A 12,111-nucleotide genomic window follows, 5' to 3' on the forward strand; every position below is an offset into this window, starting at 1 on the left:
TGGATGGATGGATAGACAGATAGAGGGATGGATGGATAGATGATAGATAGATGATAGATAATAGATACAGGGATAGATGGATGGATGATGGATGGATAGAGATGATAGATACATAATAGTTACAGGGACAGATGGATGATGGATGGATGGACAGATGGATGGATAGATGGCAGATGTTGGACAGATAGATAATAGATATAGGGGTAAATGGATGGACGATGGATGGATAGAAATGATAGATGCTTGATAGATTATATAAATATATAAATATATAAAATTGTGTATCACCATTAAATATTTATGATTCCATAACATTATATACTTAAATTTCTATTATATATTTTACTTCTTGGGATATAAGTTGAGAATCAAAAAGCCATATAATTAACTCACATTCCTAGAAATTATAATTTGGGGTAGATTTAAAACTTGCTTTTTTCATGAAACAAAAAGATTTTTGGTATTTTAAAAAAATACCTTATGTCATTTTCAGACAGAGAGAGACACAGATGAAAATTCTTCTCAATAGGCAGGTGGCATTAGGAGTATAGAGTGTGAATGGTGGCCTAATCCCAGGAGACAAAGACACTTGTGAAACTCATTGTGAAAACTCCTTTACAAAGCTGAGGCAAATGGCTCATACAACGTCTGGACAGAAATGTACACGTGTGCCCATTTTCTGTCCTCCTTCATCTTCTCAAAAAATTCTTCTTTCCTCTCCTCTCTCTCTTCTCTTGAACATCCTCTCTTTTCCTTTCTTTCCATCCTTCCTGTTCATCTCCTAGGGAAAGGAGAATGTAAAAGTGAATTAGTCATGTTGAATTCCTGTTGAGGGGAGAAAATCCATTTCTCTTTGTCCTGTTTTAATAGATGTCATGGGCCTGTTCTTGTTCTCCCACGCTGGGGCCATGGCGGGACGTGCACAGTGTTCCCAGCAGGTGACTCTTCCAATGAGAAGCCTAGTGCTCAGCACTTTCAGTGCAGTGTCTGACACTGACCTCCTAGAAGAAGGGGAACAGCCAGGGAATTTTTTTCTGTAAAACTACAACCCACCCAAGTCATGCAATTACCAGGCAATTCAACTGCGATTATCTGTGGGATCAATTTTGAGTGCCACAGTGTCCATTCATACCATTTCTCAAGAGGATCATAAGTCATTAGCCTTTCCAGAGTGGGGTTGGAACTCAGGGGCGGTGGAAACATGACAGTACTCATCCATGGAGAAGTATATTTGTAGCTAGTGAGCAGAGACACATTTCTCAAAAGCCACTGTTCCACCCCATTGAGTATTTTTGTTAACATGACACTCCTTGGCCAAGGAAAATAAGGAAGTGTGTTTGAAATACAACTCTTACATCTGAGCTGAACAAATACATCACGGAGAAAGAAAGATGGTACCTTCCCTGTCCTGCCCTCCAGGAGAACTCTCTGCTTTAGAGCAGAAAACAAAGCGGTGATGTCTTTCAGTCTGTTTGGTACTCAAAAACACAGATTTTGTAAAAAAAAAAAAAAAAAAAAAAAAAAAATACTCCAAGGAAAGCGTAGGGACAGACAGACAACACCTTGGCTCCCAGGTGACACTGTGTTCTCACAGAGCTCCCCCTCTCATGCTTCTCGGTATCTGGAGACAGACAGCTTCAAAGAGGGTAGCAGTGAGCATTCTCTGGTGTTCCCAAGAGCACACCTGCACAACAGATTTGTTCTGGATTTATATTATATATATTTTTTAAGATTTTATTTATTTATTGGAGACAGAGACAGAGCACAAGGTGGGTGGAGGGAGAGGCAGAAGGAGAAGTTGATGCCCCACTAAGCAGGGATCCTCATGCGGGGCTCAATGCCAGGACCCCAAGAACATGACCTGAGCCAAAGGCAGACGCTTAACTGACTGAGCCCCCCAGGTGCCCCATACATTGTTCTTATACATCTTGTCCCCAGATCATTAGGTTGGGAAAATATCTCACATTTTCTAACCAAGTAAAACACATATTTTTATTCACTGATAGTAAGTCCTTTAGTGGACGCACTGAGCATTAGAAGTATTCTCAGGAGATGAACATTCCGGTGTCACATGCAAAGAGCTTGGGTTGAATAGGTGTCAAAGGGCGCAGATACCTGGGTGCCCATGGATGTCTCCTGTGTGTCTCATACTTTAACAGTGAACAGCATGGTGAGTTCCTCATGGAAATGTAGCAGTCGTTCAATTTTATGCTGGGTCAAATGTATGCAACAGATGTATCTGAGTATAGGTGCTCAGACAGCTCCCTCCCCCATGGGACCCCAAGGCTCCAGGGGACATGGGGTGGGGAGCACTAGTGTGGCAGGATCATGCCTCCTGGGGGCAAACACAACTGGGTTTAAACAGGGGCCCCCGCCGACCAATCCGTGAGACCCACCTTGGCCAATTCTCTGTGCTGCTGTTTCTTTGCCCCCAAACTAACATAATAGTATCTCCAAGGGTTACAGAAAGTATAGAAGGAGATGACCCATGGCTCAAAGCAGTCCCTTCATCAAAACTATGGGTGTGGTTTAACTTGGCACTTCAGGTCTGCCTCCCACCACCAGGCTCATGCATCCTTCCCCAACCGCACCTTGAAACCCATTGCTGTGCAGATGCACGCAATACGGGAAAGGCTCTCCTTCCTCACCAGCTTGCAAAGAGTTTGGGATTAGCACAAACTTTCTCTCCATCTTTCTGTTTGACACACACTGACAGGATGTACCTGCTCCGTATTTATGGTTAGAATAGACTTGTCTCCTATGATTCAGAAGGCTATGGTCTCCTACAAGCACGAGGGCTCTTCCTCATTGCACACATGCACTCTAAACACATATAAAATGCATATATTACATATAACGCATATATCATACATAATGCATAGTAATACATTTATTCAAATGTATTACACGGAAACATATACTTGCGTATCTCAACATACAAATATTTTTATTTTGTCCAGTCTACAATATGTAAATATGTATAAAATATATTTAAGTGTATGTGCATAAACATATACAAAGTGTACAGACATACATTAAATTCACGATAGGCACTGAATGTCTGTGTCGTCTGGGATGGCCTTTTATTTTATTGACCTTTTCGAAGAGCCAGCTCCTGCTCCCATTGATTTTCTCTGTTGATTTCATTTTTCCGAGTTCATTGATTTCTGCTTTCATCCTTCTTATTTCTTTTCTTCTGCCAGCGTTAGACTTAAATTGCTCTCCTTTTTCTGGGTTCCTAAACCAGGAACTTAGATTATAGATTGTCAATCTTTCTTCTTTCCGAAAGGATGTGCCGAGTGGTAAAAATCTCCCTGGAAATACTCTTTTTACTGCATCTCACAAATTTTGATCAGGTTCCCTTTTCTTTTGACTCACTTTTAATATGGTAAAATTTTTCTTGAGCTACTTGTCTTTGGGCTAATGTGTGTTTTTAGAATTGTGTTCTTTACTCTCCGAATATTTTGAGATTTTCCAGCTATCTTTGTTTTGTTGATTTCTGGTTTCATTCCTGTTGTTTCTGAAAACATGACTTCTATTATCTTAAGTTTGTTAGGGAGCATTTTATGGCCCAGGGTGTGGTCTATCTCTGTGAATGTTCCATTTGCATTTGAAAATAATGTGTATTTTGCTATTGGTGGATGGACTATTCTGTAAATGTCAATTAGATCAAGTTGACTGACCGTCTTGTTTAGGTAAATGACATTTTTACTGTTTTTCAGTTGCTAAAAGAGGGGTGTTAAAGTTCTATAATTATAATAATGGATTTGTCTACTTTTCCTTGCAGTTCTGTGTTTGTGCATTTTGAGGTTCTGTTGCCCTGCACATGCATGATAAAGACTTCTATGTCTTCTTAAAGGATTGTCCTCTTTGTCATTGCTAATGTGTGTCTTTATCCTTGACAATTTTCCTTGCCCTGAAGTATGCTTTGTAGGAAATTAATATAGCTACTCCCACTTTCTTTGGGTTCTTTACATGGTATGTTTTCCTTCACCCCTTAACTTTGATCCTATCCAAGTCTTTATACTTGAATTAAGTCTCTTGTAGACAAACTATTTGAGTCTTATATTTGTATCTATTCCAACAATTTCTGTTATTTAATCCATAGAGGTAGACCATCCCATTTCAAAGGATTATTTATATAGTAAGATTAATATCTATCATATTTACAAATGTTTTCATTACGATTGTTCTTCCTTTCCCCCTATTTTTCTGTCTTCTCTGGCTTAACTGATGCATTTTGTACAATTTCTATTTATCGTCCCTTACAGTATTAATTATAATTTTTTTAAAAATATATTCATTTACCTAGAATTCTCAATATACCTTTTAAACTAATTCATTTTCATCTTCAATAATCATTGTATCACTGCATGTACAGTAAAAGTAACTTATAATAAAATGTCCCTAATTCCTCTTTTGCCCATTATAACATTGCTGGAATTTATTATGTTTATCTGCATGCTAAAACCACCCAACATAGTGCTATAAATACAAGGAGTTATCTATAAGCTCAAATGAGCATAAAACATTAAAATATTTTATTCTCTATCTGGAACTTTCCTTCCTTTATCAGATCCAAAGATCCCATCTATATGATCTGTATGATTTTCCTTTAACCTATCAATATTTCTGGCAGAACAGGTCTGTGGCAATGGATTCCTTCAGCCTTTGTTTCTATGAGAAAATCTACGTCTCCTTCACATTTAAAGGATCATTTCACTGGACACAGAATTGTATGTTGGGGATTGTTTTCTCTCAACACAAAATATGTTACTCTGGCTCTTTTTGCTTTCGTGATTCCTGATGGGAAATCACACTTAAATTCTTCTCTTTGTTTATATATATAGGTGAGGTGTTTCTTCTCTACCTTTTGGCTGTATTAAATATTTGGCTTCATTCTGTTCAGAATTTTTGCAGTTTGAATATGAAACACAGAGATGTCACTTTTGGTATTTAACTGGTTTGGTGGTATGTGGTCAGTGTCGGTCACCAATCTTGGAAAACTCTGTTATTACTTTAAATATTTCTTTTACTCCATTATCTTTGCATGGTATATCTTCCTTCACCCCTTAACTTTGATCCTATCCATGTCTTTATACTTGAATTGAGTCTCTTGAAGACAACCTATTTGAGTCTTATATTTGTATCCATTTTGAAAATTTCTGTCATTTAATCCAGTTAGACCATCCCTGTTTCAAAGGATTATTTATATAGTATCTGTTACTATCTGTTTCTTTTCCTCCTGGCATTTCAAGCATGAGTCATCTACGACTTCTGAATTTGTTCCATAATTCTTGGTCATTCTGTTTTTTTTTTTTTTTTTCATTTCATTTCATTTATTTCATTTCATTATTTCATTCTGTTTTTGCTTTTTTTCATTGTCTTGGAATTTCAATTTGGGAAGCTTCTAAGTGAATTCCGTGTCATAGCTGAAACCAGAAGTCTGTCTCCATTCTCTTCATGACTGTAGTTTGTTGTGTACAATGGTACTGGTGTTTCAGGACTGTGGAAGGCTTGTGTTGAGATCCTGGGTGTCCGATCACGTGGGCTGTATGAGCAAGCAAGGAAACAAGATTCCAACAGGATATAATCAATCACCTAAAAGCAAATCAACACCCACATGATGGGTATCTCACAATGATCCTTCAGGAGTTTATAATTTTATATTTAAAAAAAATGGTGCTGGGATCACTGAGAATGTTTCCAGTTACCCAAGAGATGGAATGATAGGTGGAAAAAAGTTTAGGAACCCACTACCCTCTAGGCATTGCAAACACCGTTGAACTGTTGTAGTCTGCTTTCTGTCTAATCTAACATTGCTACGACATAGAGCCTTGGGCTGGGGTCAGGTTTATAATTTATTGACTTGTGCAGTCTTACAAAAGAGAAAAAAAGTAAATTGCTTTTAATGAGGTATGCATTTTATACCAGGTGGCATCCTGGACATGCAGTATCCAATAGTAACCTACTTTGAGGTTCTAGGCTGGCATGAATTTTAATTTCCTTACTATCCACTAAGGTTGTACAGGCGTAAGCTGTCCAGGTGTCCCCTACCATACCACTTAAACCACATTTTAATATCTTACTTATATTCTGTCTCCCCAAAGAGCACTGGGGCAAGGACTTTCCCTTCTGCCTTCCCTTCCATCTCTCTTTTCTTTCTTCTTCCCTCCCTTCCCACCTTTCCTCCCTCCATCCTTCCCCTCTCCTCCCTCCCTTCCATCCCTCCTTCTCTCCTTCCTCTCTTTCTGTCTCACTCTTCCTCTCTGTTTCTTTCTGCAGGAACTGGTTCTAGGCTAACCACATATTCACCTGCTGAACTCAGCTAAGGGCATAGCCCAGGTTGTTCTCATTCCCTGCCCTCTCCTCTGAGAGCTGAGGACTAACCCTAGGAGCTCATCAACTCCAGCTGTCATTCTCTTGCCCCCCAGCTCCTCCGGAACCATATACGTGCAGGATCCTGTGAGGGAAGGACGCTCTGCTTCAGGGAAACAAAGCAAACAGCGAGTGGCTCTGCCTTAGGTAAGTGATGCGGCTGTGTTTCTGTGGATGGGGCTGGATGGGAGAACGGAGTGGACGCTGTTGATGGAGACAGGTGGGCAAATGACATTGGTGTCTTATGGTGCAGGCTGAATTGTGCGTGTACATCTCTGTGTATGTAGAACCTAATGTTTGTCTCTATATGTCTAAATCGGCCTCTTGTCTCAGGTTAGCACAGAATCCTTACTGGACTAACATCCTTAATTAAGCAGCGGGATGGTAATACTGTCTGGGTCAGAAAAGCAAATAGAGCTCAAAAGCCAGTGTTTCCACAAGACGTACAGAAACAAGGGCCAGGCAGGGCCAGGGAAAGGAGCTAAAACAACCCTTCCGGGGTGATTTGCCGGCGTTTTCCAAAATGCTCCCTCTTGATGCATCAAGGATCCTTGGAACCAGAAGGGGCCACAAGGAAGAATGTTCTCCTGTAGGTCATGTCATTATTAATCAAACGCGAACACGTTACTGGTGAGCAAAAACGATTTAGAAGGAATCCATACCCATAGATTTTCTCCTGAAACCCCCACCCTGTGCTGCAAACAGGCTGTCGGGACGTTGGTCCAGCAATCAACACTTCCCTTTACTCTCCCCTGGTCCAAGCAGGAGATAATAGCAGGCTTCCGAGGCGAAATCCTAAAAATCTTGGCTGTTTCCTAATGCACTGAAAGAAAGCCCACTGAGTGCCTGGGCAAAGCCAGCTGCCTGATATTTGGAAGTCTGGCCCCATCTGTGGAAGGAAGGTCAGACAGGATAATTACTTCCCCCTAAGAAAGTGAAGTTGTTGGATTCCAAAGAGCACGCAAAGCTATTTGTATCAGCGAGCTGCTTGATAGCCCTGTTGGTATCAGAAGGGCACTCTGATTTTTATCAACAGCGTACATGTCTCTCCTATCGGTTTCAGACCCCAACCCTTATCTTTGATCCCTGACAGTGACTAAGAAAGTCCCAGAGAGTGGCCGACAATGGAAGCAATTTATATTCTTCAGAGGACACAAAAGCATCTGATTCTATCTGGACCCGCAGACAGAGGCTTAAAAATGAAGTTTGTGTGAAATTATGAATCTCCCTTCACTGCCCTCTATTTGTCAGTTTTAGATTATTTAAAAAAAATAACCGTCTAAATCAATGGTTAGGTTAGGCAGATAATGACCTCGGTCTGGGTACTTAGTCAATTTTTTCGTGTAACCATCAACCACCTGCATTTACAAGAAAGACCTTAAAATTCCACTAACACACACGGAGGTGATCGTTATCCATAAACGCCGTAAATGAGCACCAAGGGCACGTAAATCATCTTTGCCAGGTTTTTCCTCCATGACGTATTCGAATGCCCTTGTAATAGATGGATCTGTTACCACGACCAAAAGGAAAGCCGGTTCAAAATCTGGGGGGAAACAGTAGCCCCAAAGCACATTTCTGTCCAAGAAGGCTCTGTTTTGAGATCTGGTCTAGATATTTACGTATCAAAGTCTGAAAATGATGTAGCAACGGCTAGACAGTGTGTACATCGTACATAAAACATAAACAATTTGTACATAAAACGCAGAAGGGACAATGAGAAGTTACCAGTACCCGATGTACAGAAGCCGTGACGTGTCCCGGGGAGGGATTTGAGGGTGTTTACGGAAAATCTGGTGGGTGCGTCGAGACATCTATAAAGTCTCATTTATTTTTCCGTTCATGTGAAAGATAATTAGAATTTTTAGATATGTGCCTGTCTTTCTATACATGTTTATACTATGTATCTATATCTGTCCTGCATAGCTACAATGTTTATCTGTAATCTACATACCTATTATCTTCCTACCTGTCTACCAAATGCTTAACGTCTAGACTCTCAGAGGACAGTATTTGCTGATAATTTCCCAAGACCAAGAGCCTTGCTTACAGACACCAAAAAATGTTTATAAAATGAATATTTCTGCCATGAAGGGAGAAATGAATGAGTAAAGGGATTACCATCAAGACAAGAACCGTCTTGTCACCAAAGATTAGTATTCCATAGAAATTAAGACGGGGAAAATCACCCATGAAAACGAAGATAAATCTGAAAACCCATCACAGCAATGTTATTTATAACATACTTATGCAGGGCTCTGTGTCTTTCTTACATTATTTGCCTAGAAAAACTCAGCAACAAGCCTATATGCCTGCATCTAATTTTATTTAAAATAGAAATAATCTGGTACCACCTGAACCACTTACATAAGTTTCACTGGTGTGCAGTCATCGTTAAATGTTCCTTCAATTATTATTTAAAATTTGATTTCCTGCTTCATTTTCCCCCCTGGTACAACTTGTAACAGCAATTTTAATCTAATCACAGCACGTCCAATAAGTTGCTAATTATAAATATATGTTGATCAAATAATCTGTCTTTTAAAATCTTATAACATGCCCTTTTCATAACATATAAAACTCCCCAGGAAGCAGAAAACGTTTACTAAGCTGTAACTTCTCAGTGTAGGTTCTGTTGAGAAATTTTGTTGGATCAGTATGTGTTCAGAAAACTAAATATACAGCCATCATCAAACTAAACACTGAGAAGGCATACATATGACAAATACTGTTTTGTTTCTTTCCTGAAAAAAAAAAAATAAGAGTATTCTTTAAGAAATATTTTAATGGTTCTGTATTTTGGAAGAGAGCATTATATACTAATCCTAAAAGAAAAAAAAAAAAAAGTCAGCATGAAGATACCTGATCTAGAAATCCTGTGTGACCATTGGGAACTGGGACTTTGTGGAAAAAACCTTAATATGAAACTTGAAAGGAAAGGCAGCAGGGAAGAAGGAAGGGGGCATAAACCATAGAGAGCAGATGGACAGAAGCACCGTGATCATCCTTCCAGACTAAAGCAATGTGTGAGGCAAGAACATTCTATTCCAGGGACACCTGGGTGGCTCAGTGGGTTAAGCCTCTGCCTTCGGCTCAGGTCATGATTTCAGGGTCCTGGGATCGAGCCCCGCATCGGGCTCTCTGTTCAGTGGGGCATCTGCTCCCCTTCCCCCCCGCCTGCCTCTCTGCCTACCTGTGATCTCTGTCTGTCCAATAAATAAATAAACTCTTTAAAAAATATTAAAAAAAGAAAAAGAAAGCAAAGAACATTCTATTCTAGTCTGGCGTGACCACCAGCAGGTAGTCTGTAGGAAAAACCTGGATTTCCACAGAAGCTCTGCCCTTTGCTGGTTGTGGGACTGGGCAACTGCTGGAAATCTGTCATCCATCATTTATGCAGAATTGGAGAACGATCGTTCCCTCTCATAGCTGATGTGTTGGTGCGATGGGCTTTATCCCGGTACCTAAAAGAGTAACCTCTGTTCAATTTTTGCCAACCAAGTTTTAGTCCCTCACTGTCCCCTCCTTATATTTTAGAAACCGGGATTTGGTGGGAGCAAAATAATACTCACTTGCTGTACCATCTTCCCATTGTCCTCATGTTGCCTGTTTTTCTCTCTAGGCACAATGTGCCATTTCTAAATAAAACTGCCCTTGTTTTAGATCCACAGTGCGAGGAATCCTATCACATGAATCAAGGAGGGAGGAGGCGTGTTCTTAAGACCCAATATAGTCTTCTAGTGTCTCGAAATAAATTCACTCGATTTCATGAAATAATTATTTCATATATAGAGTCTCCATATCTCACCTTTCCTCACGATAATTGTTTTAGGGACCACCAGCTTTGTCTCGGCCACATGAATGTTTCAAAATACATTAAGTCATGTGTTTTAAATATGTATTTACAGGAGGAAATATTTAGATTTGTCCAAAAAAAATAGTAGTGTGCTTTTTGTTCCCGTTCCTGTTCTGACCCCAAATGTGGAGATCGTATGTGATTCAACTTCTACATTCACATGTTCAAAATATTTCCAAACATTCACATGTCCATTCACCTAACATTTGGGTAACTATTATGTGCAAATTTCTGGGGAACAAACCGATATAGATTTTGGCCTTTGTGACATGATGTATAGTAAGGATGGGGTATGAGAATGATCGGTTTAAATCAATTGCAAGATATTTATACCAGAGATACAGAAGGAGGAAAGGAAGGCATTAACTAAACCTTAGAGGATGGAAGTATAGATTTTTAGAGATGTAGGAATTTTATCTGAAAAGTAGAGAGGAATGAAGATTTCTTTTTTTTTTTTTAAGATTTTATTTATTTATTTGACAGAGATCACAAATAGGCAGAGAGGCAGGCAGAGAGAGAGGAGGAAGCAGGCTCCCTGCTGAGCAGAGAGCCCGATGCGGGGCTCAATCCTAGGACCCTGACATCATGACCTGAGCTGAAGGCAGAGGCTTAATCCACTGAGCCACCAAGGTGCCCAGGAATGAAGATTTCTAATGGACAATGGGACAAAGAGATCCTCCTATGAGATAAATAACATTAGCCAAGGCATCCAACACTAAAATTAAAAAGTTACGCACCCACCTTTTAATCTGCTTTACGTCTTGGGAGCAAAATCAGAGCTGAGTCAAGTTCTTAAAAGATATTTATTGCTGTAATAAAACATCCTTATCCTGTGCAAGGTGGGGATTGCCGCTCAGATTACAATGATTAATTACCAAGAATAGTTTGTTTTTGAATTTAAGGAGGTTCCTCTGAAAACAATAGAAGGAACAGATACAGCAGGAGAAGAAGGCAAAATTCAACCAGAAAGGACCCATCTGGAAGTAGAACAAATAGATCTGTTGGCAGGAAAACCACACACGTTATTTTAAAAATATGGACCTTGATCATCAGAATTAAACATGGGTTAGAAATATGTAAGAAAGACTCAGTAAGTTGCATACAATGGGTGGGGGGTGGGGACCACAAGGAGATTATTATGAAGGAATTGATAAAAAATGGCAGCCCCATTCTACTCTCTGTTTCTACGCGTTAGGCTTTTTTCAGAGCCCACGTGTAGGTGAGATCACGCCGCGTTTGTTCTGTCTGACTTACTCATTGAGGGTAATACCGTCCGTGTCCATCCATATGGTTGCAAATGGCGGGAGGAGATCCAGCAGAAGCAGAGATGGTCTGAGAACCCCAGAGTTGTTCTTTCTTACCATATCAGCACAAGCTCTGGCCAGACCTACAGGTGTTCAGTCATCTGTGTAAAGCATTAAATGCAGAAGGGAGCCACCGTGCGTATGAAATATCTCACACAGTGACATGCACTATGGATAAATGTCCTATAAATTCCTAGAGCCCAGGTTTGTTTTCCAGAAGCGATTCTCTCCAGGCTCGGTACACCCTCTGCAAAGCATTCTGTACACCGAGCTTTCCCTCTGACAAATTACAATTGAGTGCTGGCCACCATATTTCTTACCAGCATGTTTTCCAGGAGATTTGACCAGTTTGCCTTCCTTCTTTCTTTACCAGGGAAGAAAAAGGATTAATTACAGATAAATTACGTTTATTTATGCTAGTAATAAACGGTCACACAGAGTGGCTCCCAAGCGGTGTTTTCCAGAGCCCGAAATACCATGTAGGGTTTTCTCATGGTGTCTGCTGGGTAATTCCTTCTGTGATCTGCTGTATGTACCGGGCTTCTGCATGTGGCTCAGCGGGACTCAAGGATT

Source organism: Lontra canadensis, unplaced genomic scaffold, assembly GCF_010015895.1.
Source record: "Lontra canadensis isolate GAN:19392208 unplaced genomic scaffold, GSC_riverotter_1.0 scaffold68, whole genome shotgun sequence".
Lineage (NCBI taxonomy): Eukaryota > Metazoa > Chordata > Mammalia > Carnivora > Mustelidae > Lontra > Lontra canadensis.